We start from the raw sequence: 19,978 nt of genomic DNA on the forward strand, positions 1-19,978 counted from the left end.
GACTTATTGCCCCATCCGCTTGCTTGTCTTGTTAGACATTCTAACCTAGGCTTCAGCTTGCCTGAAAGCTCAGCTGAAACCCACAGGCTGAGCTGAGCAACCTCAGGCTTGCTCGTGTTTAAAATCGTATATCAACGCTAAACAGAACTTCTGGCTTGCGGTCTTTCTGACTGTTTAGTTTCTGTGCTGTGATTAGTGGCGCGTGGCCTGGGAGAGTTAAGTGATATCTCGTTGAATAATTTTTATAGCATTTTCTATTAGAAGATTGATGCCTTGTAGGGGCCTGACTTGTCTCCCTTCTCCCATTAGAAAGTATGCAAGTTTCTATCCTCTAAGCTTTTAAGAGTGAATTTTTAAAACCTAAAGGTTTTGTCCCGGTTAATCTGTGATTCTTTGCTGTACCATTGTGCCCCTTCATGAAGATATGCTAAAGTTCTGGTGTAGATCTGAATTTCTGCAAACTTTGCGTGGGAGAGCAGGGACTTGGTCTGAAAATCACTGGAGTTTTTACTGAATGGCTCTGTTTCCATTTTACTCTCTTGAGCCTGTGCCTTCCAGGTGCTTTCAGTGTTTTATTATTTATATGTCAATAGCGCTTACAAGTTGCGGTCATGAACGTCAATACACGGTTGGACTTCAAGCAGATTGGTTTTGACCCTGGTTTTGAAAATCTGGTGGCTCTTTTTCACTTTTCTTCTTAAATATTTCTAAATAAGGATTTACAGGTAAAAGGAGAAGTTATCTTGATTCAAAGTATTTTTTTGCTTTCTGAAATGCCTTCCTAGACTGGAGCTGGTCTTTCTGTCTGTTTTTGATTAATGGCAGTTGTATTTACTTAGCTATTGCTCAATAGTGTTACCTATTTTTCACATGTCTGATAAATAAGGTTCTCCATCACTTTTATGTTGCAAAGCTTGATAAAACAAATGTTTTCACTTTCAAATTGAGCCAACTCTTTTTGTCACAATCAGGACTAGTAAAATTTGCTGAAGTGGAAAAAATGATTACTTTGATTTCAAGTGTATATCATAAGCTTGTCCCCACTGGAGAGCAGGTACTGGGATCTTGCTGATGTTTAGCCATTAGAGGTTATAAGGAAGCCCTAAACTGGATTTTTCTATTGATCTGTGAGATTATGATTGAAAAAGTGTTGAATAGCTAAGCCAGACAAAATGCATTTTCATATACACCTCCTCTTCTTTTTTCACAATTATGGTGAACTGATTTTTTTTTTTTTTTTTTTTTTATTCTCCTTGGGGGAATTGGGGACTTTTAATAGAATAACATAATACATGATGATTTTAAGTGTAGTTACAATGAATCAATTAGAGCTTTCAAAACTTCAATCATGCAAAATAGGATGGCATTTCAGGGTAAGACACAAAATATAATAAAGCATGAGAGCTGTCAGCACAAAGTACTAGAAACAATACAGGAAAAAAAATATTTTCCCCAGAATGTGGGATTAAAGCTGACTGCCTGAACATGCTCGAGGATATTCATAAGACTACAACTCATTCAGATTTTGAAGAGCCTGCCCCTGCAGTTTTTGATCTGTCCTTGTTACAGGAAAAGCATGGGCAAACTTCTTTTAAAACCAGACACGTTACGCGCGTTCTTGCATAGGAAACAGTATTTCATAGTTCCCAGTTCAAAAGAAAAATAAGATCTGACAGTATTTGGTATGTGTCAGTATACAAGTATTAATGCTCTAAAGTAAAACCCGGACTCTGAAATCTTTTTGTTCATACTGAGTAATTTCCTGTTTTACAATTAGCCAACAGAACACCTCTGGAGTAAAGACTGGTGCTTACTGAGAATAAGCATGTGTGCATTGGTCTGTGTTAATTGTAAAAGAATAATTTTTTCATAATTGCATAGCTGAAATATAGAAGTTCTAATGGTGGCTCTGAATCAGCAGTTAGACATAAAATCTTGGGTTTGATGGTTTTATCATAGACTTCTATAGGATTGGCTTTTCTCCTTAATCTGTAGTCTGGTTTTCAACCTAATAAATGTTAACAGTTTTGTGAAGTTCTGATTCAGATTATCATTGTCCCCGAAACTTACAACTAAAAGATACTTAGGACATGCTCGCTCTTAGTGATGGCCAAGTCACAACAAGACATGAGCACTTGTCTTTGGGTATGTTCTACTGCTGTGGCAGGGAAGTAGTTCCAGAGAGAGGCTGGCTTCTAAACTACCAAATAGGTTGCCTTGAGAGTAGTGCTTGGCTTGGGACCATTCTTCACGTGGAAACATGTTTGTCAGTTGTCTCTGCGTCCCTCCACTCCACTCTTCTCTTGCTTGGGAATGTGTGGTGTTTCCAGCAGGCAGGGCTGGTAGGAGGACCTGTTAGAGAGTTTCGTAGACTTTGTCAGCTGCCTGGTGAAACCAGGTTCATCTTTTCAGAACGTGTTTGCTCACACCTTGGCACGCCCAACAAAGCCCATCTTTGTTTCTGCTGCCAAACAAAGCATACATAGCAGAAGTTACTTGCTGCTTCTGTTCTTCCCATCCCCTCCAACCATAGTTTTCTGTGGTTGTGCTCTAATTTTGGGTCATTCTTTGCAGCCAGGGAACTTCCTCTCCTCTGTGTGACGAACCAAACAGCTGGATGCTGGCTATCTAGTTAACAAAAGGGGAGCTGGCTTTGGAAGAATCTCTGGAACATGGAGAGGGGAACGTTTTAGTATATGTAGGAAAACCGCTGTTCCCCTTAGGAAAAAGTTACGCTGACTTTTAGATGTGAAACCAGTACAGTTCCATAGACATTATTTGACAATGTTAATTGTTTAGTAGAAAATATTATTATTTTTATGGCTTTTCTTTTAAATTAATCTAGCAGGTTTTACAGTGAGGATAATATTCTGTAGAAGCTTTTAGCACGTGGGTCTTCCCCATAAGCATTGTCATGGGTCCTTCAAAATATCCCTCAACCTTTCCACGATAAATACCTTTTCTTTCCCTCTGGGTTTGTTCTGGCAAAACTGAAGTCCATTTAACTTTTTACTCTTTTAATAAGGTTAATAGCGAATTCAGAAGTGCTGGCAGGCTGTCAGATGGGGAGCAAATGATGTTCTTCTGTGTCCTGCAATAAGCTCTTTGGAAAAGAAGAGTGCTGGACAAAGCTGAATGTGTGTCTTGCAGATCCTCGCTGCAGTTATCCGTCTGAAGTGAAAACTGACTAGTGAACAGGTTTCAAGTTTGGCTGCTCTTAACTCTCTCACCTTGGTCATTAATTCCAAGCTGAATTTTCATCCTATGTGGCAAACTACACACATTGCGTACATACGCATGCTGTTGGCTAGAATTTTGCTGTTTCCCCATAAGCCTTTATAGGAGTGCTTTTTGTTAAATAAGCATCTTGTTTTGCTGTGGTAGATCTGAAAAGAAAGGTGCATTGAGGTAATTTATCCTGCAAAGGAATAATCCATGTTTTTATTATGCTATGTGGACTGGGTTTTTTATGTTTGGGGTAAAAATTAAAAATCAATTGTAAGTTGGAGCATGTAGGCGCATCTGTTGATAGGGAAGCCATATATGAATTGAAACCTTTGGGATGCTAACGTGAAAGGCACAATTGATAATGTAACACTTTTAACAAATACTTGACCTTGCATATAGGTGTCCCTGTGTGTTTATTTTTTGGTTTCTATAATATGTAGACTTGCTTTTGCGCATTCGGGAATGTTTTTCTTGAGAATTTTGATGCAAAGTAAATATGCACTTGAAAGGTTTGTATCTCTGAGGTTTTTATGAAAGTCATAGTTATGTATAGCACATTAAACTTCCTTTTCCTTAATGGAAGGCTTTACTATTGCTCCCAGGTTCTCAAATGCCTGGTAGTTAAAATCTTGTTATAGAATATAAGTGTGTATTATGACTACAGACACACTGCATGTATCAAAAGTACATTATTGTCTTTTGAGAATGAATTCTGCGCTACATGCACGTTTCTTATGCTTAGCTTGCATTTCTCTATGCTGTCAGTTGGTCTGATAACTGCTTTCTCTGCAAACTCTTATATCGTCTTTATATACCACAACTACAGTATCCCAGTTCTTACAGCGATCATGTAGGTATCTTTCAAAACTTACCTCCAAAAGTCCACTATTTCTTGCTGCATGTGATTGCCACAGGTTGTCTAATTGCATTTTCTCATCTCTTCTCCACTGTATCCTCTTGTGCCGAGAGAGCCAACTGAGGCTTGAACGTAGCATAGTCTTGCAGAAGTCAAAAGGTCTAGAGGAATTAGTTGTCTGTTGCAATGGGACATTGCTTTAGGTGTAAAAAAAAAAAAAAGTTAAATAGATGGTTATTTTTTGCTTTTTTCTAAAACCAAGAATATTTGTTTATCCTGTGTCTGTATACATCGCTCTGAGGAAATGTCTACCTCGCTGTCACAGAACCTGACTTGTTTTTACTGCCCCAATAAGGTTTCAGTATTAAACAGGAAAATATAACTGTTGATTATGTATTAATGTTTGTCTCAACTGAAGAGCTTGACTCAAGAAAGTTGGTTTTTTTTTTTTTTTAGGGTAAAAGTTCAGGGTCAGCACATAGCCTAGGTAGAAAAATAGAGCCTTTACATCAGATTCCCCGTATGGGCTGCCTAAAGACAATTATTTTGATGTTGTCTTTGGAGAGCTAGAGCCTGATATGCTCATGCTGGTTTCCGTCACCTTCTCCAAAGGAAGAGCAGGGTGAACAGGGAAGTTTTGCCCAGCCGCTCCCTGCCATGGGTGCTAATGGAGTCTGATGATGAAGGTGTGAGCTAGCCTGGTCTCTCAGCTGCCTCCAAGGTGTCCAGAAAACGGGTCCCTAGATGTGAACACTTGATGGTACTGTAAATGAGAGCATAGACTGAAGGCATCCAAGTAAGTTTTCGAGTCACAGATACAGGTTGCTATGGCCTCTTAACCAAGAAAAGAAGTAATGCTGGGTTTCTATGTTTCGGGGTTGCGAGTTGAATGCCTAAGTTACTTTCTCAATACATAAGTGCATTTAAAAGTTTCAGAGTTCTTCAGGAGCTTTGTAATTTCAAACTGCTGTATATAAACCCAAAGGCATTTATCAAGTGTGTCTATCAGAAGTAAAAATCCTATCGAAGGGAAACCAAAGAAATTACACGCCAAAGTCAATAAATAATATGAATGTTGACCTCAGTAAGTGTGTTATATCCCACTATACATTCTCTGAGCCTTCTCCTTCCTTTGTAGCAAAACACTTAAAAGTCTAAATAAATAGTTCCTGATTTATATTTTGTGATTAAATTCACATAGGTAGGATCCAGAGCTCTAATACAATCTTGTTGCAGAACATGAGAGAAAAGAGCTGGGTAAAGAGAAGGGGAAAAATATTGGCAAACATAAGTTGACTTATTAAATTACTTTAATAGTTTTAATTATGCTTCAGTTTTTCAGATAAAAGAAAACAGAATTGTTCTGTTGATCTGGAGGGCTGAAAAAAAGACTTGATGTTTCTTTTTTATCTACCTCCCCTTTTCTTTCTTTCCGGGTTAGAAGGAGGAGAGGAATGTTTTCTAGCTAAAGACTGTTTCTAAGGACCAAAAAAATGCCCAGAACTTAAACTGTTTCTACCCATTAATGACAAATGGGTGGGTTTCTTGCAACGAAAATTTCGGACAGCTCTAAACTATGTTATGAAAGTATTTACAGTCCATAAAATAATGAAAAAAAAATTAAAAAATTCGAGATGACCTGAACATTTAACTCATTTTTCCTTTATCTGCTATGGTCTTAATATATAAGACTGTCAAAATAGAAATATCCTCATGCAAAGGAAAAACATCCTATCAGCTTCTAATTAGCCAGCTGTTTTTAAAGACAAAGCTACTACATATTACAATACCTATACCCTATCATAAAACTGTAGCCATTGCATTATGAAGGGAAGTGCTCATACAGCAACAAACTATCTAAGTTAGCTGTGTAGATCAAATTCTAAGTTATTCTCATTTTTAAATTTTAGGTGTTATATGAGGGTCTTGTCCACCTTCTCCAACAATTAAGAGAATGGCTATTAAGAAAGTGGTTTATGCCCTAGAAGCATAATATATAAACAAGGCAAGATCTTTATCATTTGGGGGCACAAGTCACTAATGGTGATTCTCATCTCTTCCTTTTTACAGATGTCTCACTTCAAGTCATTTAGTCGTACCCGGTCATCTTAGGTTGACTTTGTATTCAGTGGAGAATATATTCAGTGAGACACAGGCACCACCAGATGGTGATTCATCTAATCTATTTTAGACACCTATTTTAAGACAAGATGAATCACCCCGTGAAGGGGCCTTTCTCATAGAATCATAGAAAAATTTAGACTAGCAGGGCCTTCTCAAAGTCACTGGTCCAACCCCTTGCTCAAATCTGGGCTAACTTCCAAGTTAGATCAGATTGCTCAGGGCCTATTCAGTTGAGTTTTGAAAACTCCAAGGATGGAGAGTTTGCAGCCTCTCTGGGCACCTTTTTCAGTGCTGAATTGCTTGTACTTTGATTATTTTTTTTTCCTTATTTGTGATCAAAATTTTATGCATCACAATTTGTGACTGTTGTCTTTTTGCTGTGCACCTTTGAGAAGACTCTCTTGCTGCTTCTCTACAGCTCACCTTTAGCTAGTTGAATTTGGCAATTGGCTCTTAGGTTAACCTGAAAAAGAGAAGTCTAACCCGGTTCCTGTAGTCTCTCCTTGTATGTCTCCTAGTACCTCCAGATTCTTAAGCGACAGTCTTTGTCATTTAGCGGTCCACTGATGTACTTTCTCCAGTTTGTCGACACCCTGTTGTATCGAATTCTTTTTGCAGAGCCACTAACCAGTCTAACCAGCTGGTCCCCAGCATGTACTGATTTTTTTAATTTCTCTCTGCTGACTATAAAGGAAGCCTATGGTGATTAGACAATGCTACATTTAGGTCACGTAAATACCACCATAAAAGCTGATTTCTGTGACTAGATTAAATGTTAAATTTGGATATGCTGCTATGCTTGTAATCTTAAGACTTGGAATCCTGCCTGCTTATTAAACGCTCAGAGTTTGGATGTACCAGATGGGTATGTTCTCAATAATGTATCCGCTTGAGCTGAGTACCACAGAGGTCTGTCCTGGGACCAGTCAATGAACATCTTTGACAGTGACCTGGAGAAGGTGATGAAGGGCTTGTGCTTAGTTTGCAGATGGCACCAAACTTGGGGGACCAGTCAATACACTTAAGGGCAGAGCTACCACCGAGGGACCTAGACAGAAGCAGATTGCCCAGAGAGGTTGTTCAACTTCCATCCTTGGAGGTTTTCAAGATCCAACTGATAAAGTTCTAAGCAATCTGGTCTGCCCTGCTTTGAGCAAAAGATTGGACTAGAGACCTCCAGAGATCTCTCTGATGTGAATTTTTCTATGATCCTATAAATCTCATCTCTTATTTTTGTTTGTTCCCTTTGGGGAGAAGAGGCAGGTACAGGGATTATTTTTTCTTGTTTAAAATACGTTGGAAGAAATGAGAAATAATTCTGTGAATTGGTGAAAATATGACATTTAGGCATGTCTCATTTCATATCTCTCCTCATATTTCAATTGCTATTTTCCTTTTTTCTATACAGCAATAAGGCCTTTAAAAAAAAGTCTCTTTAGAAAACAGTAGTTACTAAAGGAACCTCCAGATGAGCTGGTTAAGATGCTATCCATACATTTACTAGATATAGATAGAAATACTGCTTTTCAGCCTAATGAGTTTGTCCTTCATGCAGTCCAAAAAACACTTATGAGTACAGTATTTCTCCATTCTGTGCTTTCCTTTAAACAAAAATACCACTGGGCTAAATTCAGCTCTGCAGTTACTCTGATCTCAGACATATCTCTACAATCTTGTTGATTCAGCTTTAGTGGGGTATAAAAAGAGAAGCAGTTGAGTAGGTTCTTTAGACTCTAATGGCTAAGGCTAGCAGGTTATTTCCAGAGCTAAGCTTAAAATACTTGAATGTGGAATTAGACGAGTATCATGCTTTCAAATGAAGGTCCAGATGAACATATTTCCATGTTCAGTCATGTTTCAAAGAGGGGACCTCAATGTCTATGGATGTTCATTGCAACACCGCCCAGCATCTCATACTCAAAGTTGGGATAGAACGAGCAGCAGGGAGGAGTAAAAGGGCTGTTTCTACTCTTTTAAGGAACCTGCATCTTTTACCTTGCTTGGTGGATCTGTAACCCTGTCTTAAAGGGCTAAAATCAGCCCCAGAAAGAATGTTTTGCACCAGCCACTGCCTGGGGGTCTTGGCAGACCTTGGTAAGCCATAACAGTGTTGAAAGGATGCTCGTGACCCAGGCAACAAATTTCAGAAGGGGGAGACAGTTTCTTGACTTAAGTTCTCTTCAGTCTCAGCTGTTTGGTACCAGGTGTGATTGAATCCTTTCAAAATGGCTAGAAATTGGAGGATCTCTCACCTTCCCCAAAGCTGTGCGTTTCATAACGATGTGACTCAGCTTCCTGAGGCTGTAAGGCAAGCTGGCTGAAAACCCCTGTTCTGCAAAATAGTACCTGTATGCCTTCTCACTTGCTAGTGTGTGTAAAGACTACCTGGCGTAGTGGTATCTGTATTGTTTATGCCCTGCAAAGCTGTATGTGCATCATCTTCAAAACTGTGCCAATGTGGTCGCATCTAGGCTATGGGTCAGGTATGTTACAAGCCTTCTAATTGCCCAGACTGAGGATGTGTCCTGTTGTGGCTCCTTAACTGCCAGTGTTCCTGAGTTCATTTCTTTGGGGAACCAAGGTGGGGGTGATGTGTGCCCAGGTCTCACCCTGAGATAGGGATCAGGACTCACGGGGGCTTATGCTTGCCTCCAAGAGGTGAGAAATTACCCTGCAGGTGAGGTTTAACTGAAGGTAACTTTTTTCAGGGGAGTTATGTTGGCGTGTTGCTGCCTAGTGGGAAAATAAATGGCTTCACTAGAATGTATGGAAAGCTTATTTTGGGGTATTTTAGTTGTAGCAGGAAATACCTGTGCTTGAAGAGCAGATGGTTCACTGGGGTTTTGAGCAGGGAAAAATGATTGTTGCTGGACCTGAGGACCGTATACAGATATCTCACAGGGACTGCTCTCTCCTGGCAGTGTAGGAGAATGATTTTATCACATTCAAAAAATTCCCATTCATGTAACACAAAATAGCTTTTCTAGCTGGTGGCTTTGACTTTTTCCACCTGTATTAAGTAAAAGTACTGGAACTGCCCTGCAAGGCCTTATGTGACTCTGCCTTCCTGATGCAGAACCTCCTGCGCTGTACAAGTGTGTTGGGTGCAGACTCCTTCTGTGTATTTGTCAGGTTTCCACCTTGGCACACTTGAGCTTTGTCCTGTGCTGTCTTATGTGAGCAACCTATATGTTTTGAAATTCCTCCTACATGTTTTCTGCATGCTGACTGTGGTTCGCAGCACGCTGTACCTTGATTCTTACCTGGTGAATGTAGCCTAGCTGTCATGGTGCCATCTGACAAGGTCCTGTGTATCACAGCGGACATATTTTTATTTGCTGGGGTTTTTTTTTGTCTTAATAGTTTGCCAAAAGCTCATTGAGGTAGGAGCTTCATCTGTTGTTTGGCTTTTGCGTAGCATCTAACAAAAAAAGATTGAAACTCATGGGCAAAAGCCACAGGTGCTTTTGTGTACAGGTGTGATATCCAAAAATGCTTGCTTTGCCTAATTTGAAGGGATTTCCTTGAGTAAAGCTTACAGAAGCCCTCTGTGTCGAAAGATACGAATTGATTGAAGCTGGATGATGATCATATGCTGTTTCTAGATATATCCTTCCTAGATATATCTAGTTATTTTGCTTTCCTGATAAGGTAAACCTACAATAGTGAAGATTGCATAATTTCATTAAAATGGGGTGTTTCCCTCCTTCAAGATGTAGATTATTGATTATACTTAACTAGCATTCTGATAGCTAAATCACATTAAGATCTCTTTCATGGAAAGATTTTAATATATCTTATTGCAATGGATTCATAAAAGTATATAAAGTACAATAGTAAAAAAAAAAAACAAAAAACACAAACAAACCAAAAGCAAAAAAAAAAAATTACCAGCAAAACCACAACAAACTATTTTTCCCTTAAAATAGATTTGGTCAACATCTAACTTATGAAAAAAAACAGTATAAATACATAGTCTTTTTTTTTTTTTTTCTGAGAACATTGAAAGTAAATTCTTCGGTGAGTTTGAATTTATTAAAAAATTAGTTTTCATAATTCTTTAAAAGATAGTATTTTTAAACGTGAATTATTTTTTAACAGTAAGATAATTCTTCTGTCCAATTTCACTGGTGCTTTGTACACAGACTACAGCCAAGGCTTTAAAAGCAGTTGGCATATGTAGGTAGTCATATCTGTGCTTCTCTGAAATTGCGATCAAGTTCTTCAAGCATCTGTTTTGATTAAAAACAAAAACACCTTTGAGGTGTCTTCATGATGAAGAAAATGTAAAAAATGTGAGGTGAATGTAACCGGAGCAGTGAGGGGTCACCATACAAACTGCAACAGTCACTCCATGAGGTGCGAATTAAAGCAAGTTGTAGATCTTCTAAAATGTCTCTTCTGCACAGTGAAATTCAAACCATATAAAGTGTAAGGTTGTCCTAGAAGTGTTTCAACTTTGGGCTTTCACTGAAACCCATGTTTCTTGCTGACTTGCCGTCTGCCCTGCAGACTCCAGGGGCTCCATGCTCTGCTGACTGGGCAGCTGCTCCGTGGATGTTTCTCCAGGCTGGGGGACTCCCTCGCGCTTCCAGCTGTGGCAGCTGCCAGGAAACCAGGAGATCATATCAACATCTTGATATCAAGAGTTTGAGGCTTCTTGCCAGCCGCCTGCAAACTCTGGCGGCAGTCAGTGCACTCGGGCTTTGGGAGGCTTGTTCCTCCCTCCAAGAGGGGAGTGTACTACGGAGTTTTTGAAGCAAATTCTGCGTCCTGACCAGCTGTTCTAGCAACTACCATGTTCAGCCAAGTGAGTTGGATACTCTGGAAAAAACTGTTCAGATGTTGACATGACCATTCAATGCCATATTAAAAAAAATCCAACCAACCAAGCAGCAAAACAAAAGCACCCTTCCCCTCATCCTCTCCCCCCTCAAAAAAAAAAAAAAAAAAAAAAAATTAGAAAATGTGCCATTACTTGTGAGCCACTTCCCATTTTCATGCCTGCTAGCGGTATGTGTGTCACAGCTGTTTTTTCCCTGTCGCTGAAGTTGGGAGGTAGGAAGCCTGGGAATGTGACCTGAGCTCACACCAAGCTCTGCAGTGGAAAGTTTTAGGAGTCTTGATAACGCAAGGTGACAGCATTTGAAACAAGTCACAACCAGATGTAAACAGTCACTTGTGGTGGCTTGTGTGAAGAGTGCGTATCTTGTGTCCATCACATTTTCTACCATGTCCGTTTTCTCCAGCAGGGCTCCTCCTGTCCTTGAAGAAATAGGTGTGCTGGGCGCTGCTCGCAGTCCTACCTCGCTGGTAGGGTCCGTGAAGAGCTGGCAGGGCTTCAGCGCCTGTCAGTGCTTCAAGGCCCTGACCACCTCATACCTGCAAGTCGGGAACTTGCTGCAGAACCCCGAAGAAGTTTTGGATTGTTTCTAAGCGTAGTTGGGGGAGGGGGGGCGGGGGGGGAAGCACAGATCTCAGAGAACTGCAAAAGAAACAGCTGGACTGCAGCAGCAGCTTTCTGTGTAAACATGATATCTTATTTAATGGCTGTGAGCATTCTTTGCAGTAGGTGGGGGTGTGGCAGGGAGAAAGTGCTTTAAACCGTATCCTTCTGGACCCAATTGAAAAAAAAAAAAAAGTGAAGGTTTTTAGCAACTAAGATACGTGTTGCTGAAGGGACAAAACCACTTCTGGCATTCATCCTGCAGTCAGATATGAAATAAAGATGCATTCTTCTTTTATGGAAGGCTGTCCTATTCCTGTATAGATAGTGGTCAGTTTTGCAAAAAAAAAATCAGAAAGATTTTTAATATAAAGTTTTGAAGTCCTTTGAAGTATTGAAGTGGGGGACAGTGATCTATAGACCCTTGAAGAAAAATATTCTAGATAAAACAATTAAAAAATATCCTTGTAGTTCTAAAAGTTTTATTTTACTTTAATTTAATTTTATTTTCTTTTTACAAGTGTGCATTTCCAATTCAACTTTCCTCTGTGTGCGTGTGTATGTCATTGCCCTCTACTGGACATATTTAGAATAATATTTTGAGCAATGCCTCCTGCTTGCTTGGAGTCTGTGATTGTTACTTCAGCGTCATCGGAAGAGGGATGCCTTCACGCTCCAAGTATTAAACAAACATATGGAAATATCCCTGTAAGGTGGGTAGGTTTGTCTTTGTATTATGTGTGTTTAGCCAGTAGTTTTCAGGTTTTAAACTGTAACAAAAGCGTCTTACAAAACTGATGTTTTGAGACCTTTGTTTATTTTGTGGAAAGTTATGCAAGGTGGAACTGCTTATCCTTATTACAGGCAATCACTTATACAGGATGGATGTGGAAAATTCTCTTTGGGCTAGGTAAAATCTCCCAAACATTTCATAACGTAAAAGGATTCTGCAAATGACATTGGCAGTGAAAATGTAACTGTAATGGGCAGCGTACCAGTGTTGTAGTTCATGGCTAGGTCAATGTCATATATGCTAATCCTTAAAATGTTTTTAATGAACAGGATTAGAATGGGTAAATAATTAAAAATAACTGTCTCGCGGTTTTCACGTGGCATTGTGGGGGCTTGATCCTGCCTTGTGCCCAAAGAGCTGAAAGCAAGCCGCTGCGTACTGACTGCTTGGGCAGGATCAGCTCTTTTTTGGTTAGATGTTTGTGCTTTATTAGTGGCTGGCTTTCTGCTGTTAACTGAACCTTGCCTGGAGCTGGTGTCGTTTCATACTGAGCAGGGACAAGACTTGACTCTCTGCCGCTTTGCGGGTTTGGGTTCTGTGTGTGTGGTGGTTTTGGGTTGTGGTTTTTTTTTTTTTTTTTTTTTTTGCGAGTAGATGTGGTAAATAATTGCACGTTGCGCCTCTCATTTGCTGAGGGCTGCTGCACCATGCAGCTTTCCATACAGGGCAGGAAGAGCGGGTTTGGTGAGAGTGGGAAGAGGGAGCAGCTGTCAGTAGCGAGTGGCATTTGGCTGGTTACCTTGTTTGGGGATGCTTTTCCCCCATCTGCTCACCCACTTGATAGCTGTCCCCTTCTGTGGCTAGGTGGATATCTAAACACACTAAATGGAGAGGAAAATATTGCTGCTGTCTCCAAAGGTGGTGAAGTTGAACTTTTAGTGCAGTACCACACAGAGAACTTTGGGTTAAATGGAAGGAAAGGAGAAAAAAAAGGGTACTAGGTGATACATAAGGATCTAAATAAAGTCAGGAGGGTGTCAGGCAGAGACGAAGAAGGAAGCACCAGGCTTGCTGAGTGAGGATCTGCTAGTGGAATTCCTGGAGGACTGGTCTTGGGCCTCCTGCATGTAATGTTTTGATGTTGACCTCGGGCACAAAAATTGGGAGTAATGATGAAATTGGATGATGGCAGAAATTTGAGAAGCGCTGTAAATACAGAGAAGGGTTAGGCTATCGCACAGAGAAAAATGGACTGTCTTCAGGGCTTCAATAACAGTAGAAATGGGATAAGATTTAATAACGCAGAGAGCAAAGTCATATTTGAAGTTTCTTTCTGGTCCTTTTCTCACCAAGCAGATGTGTAACAGGTACAGGTCTGCAGGCCTAGCTGTCTGACATGTGGTAGTCAGCATAGTTCATTTTAAAGCGGAAACTGATTGTAATAAACTTAATGGTATGCTGCTGCCAAACTGCCATGACTTGGTTAGTAGCAGATTTTAGGACTGACTTTGGTCAGCGATGGTGTATCGTCTTTTGAGTTATATGGTTTTATGCATATCCTCTTTATTTATTACTCTCTTACAGTTATAAGCACCAAACACAATAGTAAAGAAAGATGGGAAAACAAATTTTGTTCTTGGGATGGTATGCACAAGAAACATGGCATAACTTTTAGGTGGCAAAAACCATCACATAAAAAAAAATAATTTAACTCTTCAACCAAAATCTGTCATTAGCTTGTTCCTGTGTATTTTGTAAGCTTTTTCTGAGACTTAGATCATGTAACAGCCACGCTGTGGATAACTGTTCAGGTCTTCAGAGGATTTCTAGTGTTCCTTTTCCCTTACCTCTTTGGAGCTTGGGAAAAGAAGAGACTTGGATACCAGACGTTAATGAGGCTACACTGAATGTCTTGGTGATTCTCTCTGTTGTCTGAAAGTCTGAGCGAGTTAAAAGCCTTCTTCAGGGATTGTTTCCAGTTGTACACTGCATTTTGGAATTTGTTGCTGGCTGATTACAAAAGTAGATCAGGAGGCAAAGAAACACAACTTCCATATTTGCAGTCTTTGGCATTGACAACAAAAGAACAAGGAGGTTCACCGTCTCAGTGATAGAAGAGGCATACAGTTAAATGATATGCAGAATGGAAACTTTACCTGGACTTTGGGCAATACTTGCTGTTTTCTCTAAAGTGTTTTGGAACAACAATATGCTATTATGGCAGGAGCACTAAGACGCAATATAAAATGAAACCTGAAGGGAAACAAACCTGCACTAAGTCACCTCTAAAGTGACCTGTAGATGTTTCCAGTTTGGCAATGCTCAATAAAATTTCTGTATATTAAGGTATGTATCATTGTGCACTTAATACTATCTAAACAGAAGCATCTAGGCAGAGCTTAATCTCATTGACATCTTGGAAACAACTTTTTTTACTAACGCTTTGGTGTGATGAATTGGGATAGTCAATAAAACAAATTAGCATGATGGTTTGCATACAGGATATGTAGCTTTTAGGCAAGACATCAGGTTATAAATGAAACTCATCTGCATATAGCCAGAAAGCACTATGTTTGCATAGATAATCTGACTCACTACCAGTGCTCTAGCCCTTACTATGTTATGCTATTGAGAGGGAGAATAGCTTGAAAAAATCGTGAACTATTTTTAGCTTGCATTTATCAAGGGATAGGGTTGAAAGGAAAAAGAAAAATGATATTGTCTTTCTATTTTAAATGTTTGAATGCTATATGGTGGTTATTTGAGGTAGTGAGAGCTAATAAGAAGTAATTTTTGCCAAAAGTCACAATGTTACGTATAGGACAGAGGTTGGTTCTGGATTAATACTGGAATCTGGAAGAGATTTACTACATAATCTTGATTTAAAAACAAAACAAAACCAACAAAACCAAACCCAATCAAAACCAAAAACCGAAGTGTAAGTCATACCAGCACCGAATGCTGAAGTGAATAGGGAACTTGTAGACTAGTAGGATGGTTTTGGTCCTCTACACTTTCCAGAGTATGTCAGACAGCAGAGACGAGTGCTTTATATATCCTGGAGTCAGAAGATGCCTCTGAGAATGGAGTGGTAGTGGAGATAGGAGGGCAGGTAATGGCTGAAAACACACTGGAACAGTGGAAGAGTTTTCCATAGGCAGCATGATAAAATAGTGACAAATTGAGTATTGTCATACAGACACGAAGTACATGGAAAGATCTTTGTTGGTGACTCCCATTGCTGTCCCCAAAAAACAAGCTAAAGAATTCCTGCCTGTCATAAATGTGAGACTGTAAGTCTAGGGATGTTCCAAATACAACAGTGTTAACTTCATGAGGTGGGGAAGCGTTTGTTCAGAAACTTGCCACCTGCATGACTGAAAAAGTTCACTTAATATCTATTGGTGAACAAAAAGAAACTTATTTTCAAGCTTCAATAGCAAATGTGATGCATTTTTTTCTCACTCCGTGGACTGAGCAAACAAACCCTGGCTGAGCAAACAAACCTACCAGCTGATGTAACCTCTGAAGGAAAAGAATTGGGATGCAATAGTACAGCTTCTGAGGACATTGGAGTTAGCCATGTAGGAGGAGCAGTTAAGAATGGAATTGTCAAGAGGGAGTTGGACCACAATGGAGGCTGTCTAGATAAACGTGTCCTTCATGCTATGAGGCTGGACTGGGGTCAAGGCAAGCAGAGACAGTGAGGGTGCTGGCTAGAGCAAAAGAGTGGTTTTGGGGTACTGGACATAGTGGTATGGAGGTTGAAATGTGTGCAGCCTACCATTTATGCGGGATGACTAAATACAGAAGGCAGCTGGTTATCAAAGTACTTTGTAATTTGCTGAAAGGTAACTGCAAACATCTTGAAATAGCAAGGGCTTCAAATAAACCCATGCTTTATCTTCTCAGGCAACCTCGTAAGTACAGTTTGAAAATACAGTTCTTCCACCTAAACTTCATGTTTCACAGGCTCCATTCATAGCAGCCTTTTTCCTTCCAGTCTAGAAAATACAGTACTTCGATGGGAGGGTTTGGAGGAAGAACATAAGGAATCAGTGTCTTGGGTATAAAGGAGAATAAACGCTTCCATTTTGACCACATAATACAGTGGCTGTTCTGTCTGTCTTGCACCCATTTACTAGTGAGGGATGTTACTACCTATTTTAAGTGTGTATCTCTGTCTTTGTAAAAGGCAGCAATATTATGACCAGTGTTAGCTTATTTTCTTTTTTCTAAGTCACTTTAGGGAAACTCAAGTTTATGGCCTGAGTGAAAATCTTAATGTTACACAGAAAACCTAATCAAGTGATACAGCCATGTAACCTTCATAAAATCTATGCTATAAATGCCAAGAAATCAGGGTCACCTCAAAGAATTTAGATTAAGTTCTCTTTGAACTGTGTGGCTTGTTTTGGAGCCAATATCCTGCTTTTCCAATGAGCAAGGAAATCCTGCTGATGTCAGTACAATTCCAGGCATGCATGCCAGGATACCAGAGAGAAAACTTGTTGCACCAACTTGGATTGGAGAGCGTTATGTATCTTGCCTTTGCAGTTCCAGGACTCTGGAACTTGCCCTATTTGTTAGTTGAAAATACCTGGTGATCTTGCAGGCACTCTGGGGAAGAAACTTGTTCAACGGGATTTTGGATGGGACTAACCATATATGTCACACAGCAACAAAAGGGTGGAGTGGCAGAAAGGAGCTGTTGTTTTGTTTTTCTTTCCAAAGGTGGCAAGTTGGCAGAATTCTTTGCAGAGCCATTATTTCAGATGCTGCTGGAATTCTGTTCAAATACTGTAAAAAGACTTCCTTGAAGAGTTCGTTGTTGTTTTAAACAGGGAGAAAACCCACTTAGGTAAAGCACTGGACCTGTGCATAAGAAGGAAGTGAGTGTCATTATTCCTGCTTCACAGCTCAAGGAACTGAAGTGTAGAGGAGTGAGCCTGGCTTGCCCAAGATCATGCAGCACATCATGATCGGATGGAGCGGTAGAACCAGGAGCAGAATACTGCTTATTTTACTCTGAAGCAATGTTCAGTCTACTAAAGAGTAAAGCCTCGTAGCTCGAGGCCCTACTGTCACTAGGGTCATTTAAAAATATGGAAACTTCCATCCCCGAAGACCTGCTCAAAGCAAACTTTTTTGAAATTGACACTTTGTGTTTAGTTAGAATAATATGAGAGAGAAATCCAGACTTGCTGCTATTAAATAAATGTATACTAGAGCAGAGCTTGATTATTATTTTTTTCCCCCCTAAATTGAAATGCGCTGGAAAAGACTAAAGCCAGTAGCAAATTTACAGTCTGTTCTTCCAAAGTATTTAATGTATGAAAAATCTGAGAGGAAAAGAGGGAAGGGTATAGTTGTACATGGGCTTCTTCCGCCCCCCCCCCCCCCCCCCCCCCCCCGCCCCCTCTGTTGTAATCATTCTGAAATGATTTTGCATACTGTTTGACTGTAAATTCAAACTTAAAGTTACAGCATCAGTGTCAACCATGGTTATGGCTCTGGCACCCAGTGTTCTTAGTGATGATTTTTTTCACGTCTTTGGATTTCTGAGGCTTTATCATCCTTATGCTCTGCATCAACAGATTGCAGATGAGGAATTGGCTGTAGTGTTTTCCAGCAAAATCTGTAATGATTATTTCTTTTGTATGGTTTTTATTTTGGTAGAATGCTTATCTATTCAAAAGTTAAGGTTCCCATAGCAATGTTAACATGGCCACATTGCACATATGCAGCATTTTCAATAACTGTTAATTTATGCTCTGCTATATATCTTAAATGTGGCTGAATTACTGTTGCTGTGGGAACCTAAACTTTTGAGCCTCCTGACTTCTTTGCCTAGCTTAATGCCCAATTATAAAATTTTGCAGTCTAAAAATGGTGCTAGCATTGAACTCCCAGTCTCCTGGGAGTGGGACATGTTAGAAAACAGTGGGCAAAGTCGAAAGAGATTCTGAATGTATTTTCAAGTAAAAGGCTTTAAATTTTACTTATGCCTAAGCTAGTTACCCCAGAACAGATAGCACAATAGCTGCACAGTCCAGGGTATGCCCCCAGTTCCTTCAGAAATCAAGTGCTGGTACAGCTGGTACATACCTCTACCGATGTTTGCCTCTGGAGGCAGGGCTTTTTGTGGCGTAGACCAGGACCACCCTTGGCAGCAATTTCTGACCATGTGAGTGTAGAGGAGAAGGCATTCAATGACATAGATAGTATTTTCATATCTTGTGATGAGGTACATCTACCAGCAGTAGTACTGGTAGTATGCTCTTGAAATCCCTTGATGTACTTGTGATTTCCTTTATGGACTTCTGTATAGATGATTTAGGGGAACTATTAGCCATAGTTCTTGTAAGTGAATGCAGATCCTTCTTGAAGCTAAACAGTAGGGGTCTCCAGTTGTGTAACAAGATCTTCTGCACTGTTCCTTCAAGGAGCACTGTGGTTTAAGGATTTGCCTGTATGAGGAAAATTGATTGGCAGGACTGTTCTCTTCTATCTATTAGGGTATAATTTAGCTGTTCCAGAATAACTCCCACATGTGGATGAGATATTCCAAAATAAAAATGATTTTATTCTATAACAATTATTTCACTTTGGAAATGGAGTAATTATCCCAGAATAAAATAATCACTCTACTTCCAGAGCAGAATAATTATTACAGAATCAGAGTTGCTTATTTTGGACTAGTGTATAAGCACTGAGGAGCTGTTATGGAGAAGTTATTCTACTTTATTTGCCCTCCCTCCTGTTCACAGGCAAGTGAGTCCTGCTGGTCGTACTGTGCAGCTGGTAGCATTGAAGTTGTGTTGGGGAACATACGTGCTGCAAAGAGGGGTCTTCAGTCATTAACCAAAGGCTTCAGGTTAAAAAAAACATCTTGGCGTAGCAAGTCTTTGAGCTCTATGGGGATTTTTAGAGGTTGATTATTAGTATAGGTGATTCAGAAATAGTTGATTTAAATAATGTGTCCATTACTAGCACGACACGAGGCTTCGTGAGGTTTTTAATACCGAGAGGCCCTGCTGATGTGGCTTATCCAGGGCCAAAGGGTTGGAAATTCAAGCCGTGCTCGAGTGAGAGTGAAACTGTGCCTGTAGGAGGCCAGTTAGGCAATGGAAGAGGCTACCAAGGGGAGAGGGGGAGTTGCTCGTTATTAGGTTCTTCAAGACGTCTAGGAGCCTACCCCTGCCCTAGCCAAACCAGGCTGTCCTTCCTGGGAGAGGAAGAGTGTCTGGGTCCTGCGGGGGCCATGTCGGGCCAGAGGCGCCAGCCCCAGCTCAGCCGGGCGCGTGCCTGGGGTGGGGGCAGGAAGTCTCGGGATGCCGATGTCTGAAGGAAACTTGACATATTTCCAGAGTCGGTGCGGTTCACTGGTGACGACATACAGTCGCTGTCACCTAGGAAATGAAACACGTTCCCATGGCAACCCCAAGGCTGCGTTATTACTCAGCTTCAAAATGTTGACAGTTGGAAAAAGGCCTCTTCTGATACCACCCCCCACCCCAAGGGTTTTTTCCCCCCTTAATAAATGTGCTTTATTATTTAATCTGAAACAGGACAAAGGCATATATTTAAC

The sequence above is a fragment of the Vanellus vanellus genome, assembly GCF_965231255.1.
Source record: "Vanellus vanellus genome assembly, chromosome: 3".
Taxonomy (NCBI): domain Eukaryota; kingdom Metazoa; phylum Chordata; class Aves; order Charadriiformes; family Charadriidae; genus Vanellus; species Vanellus vanellus.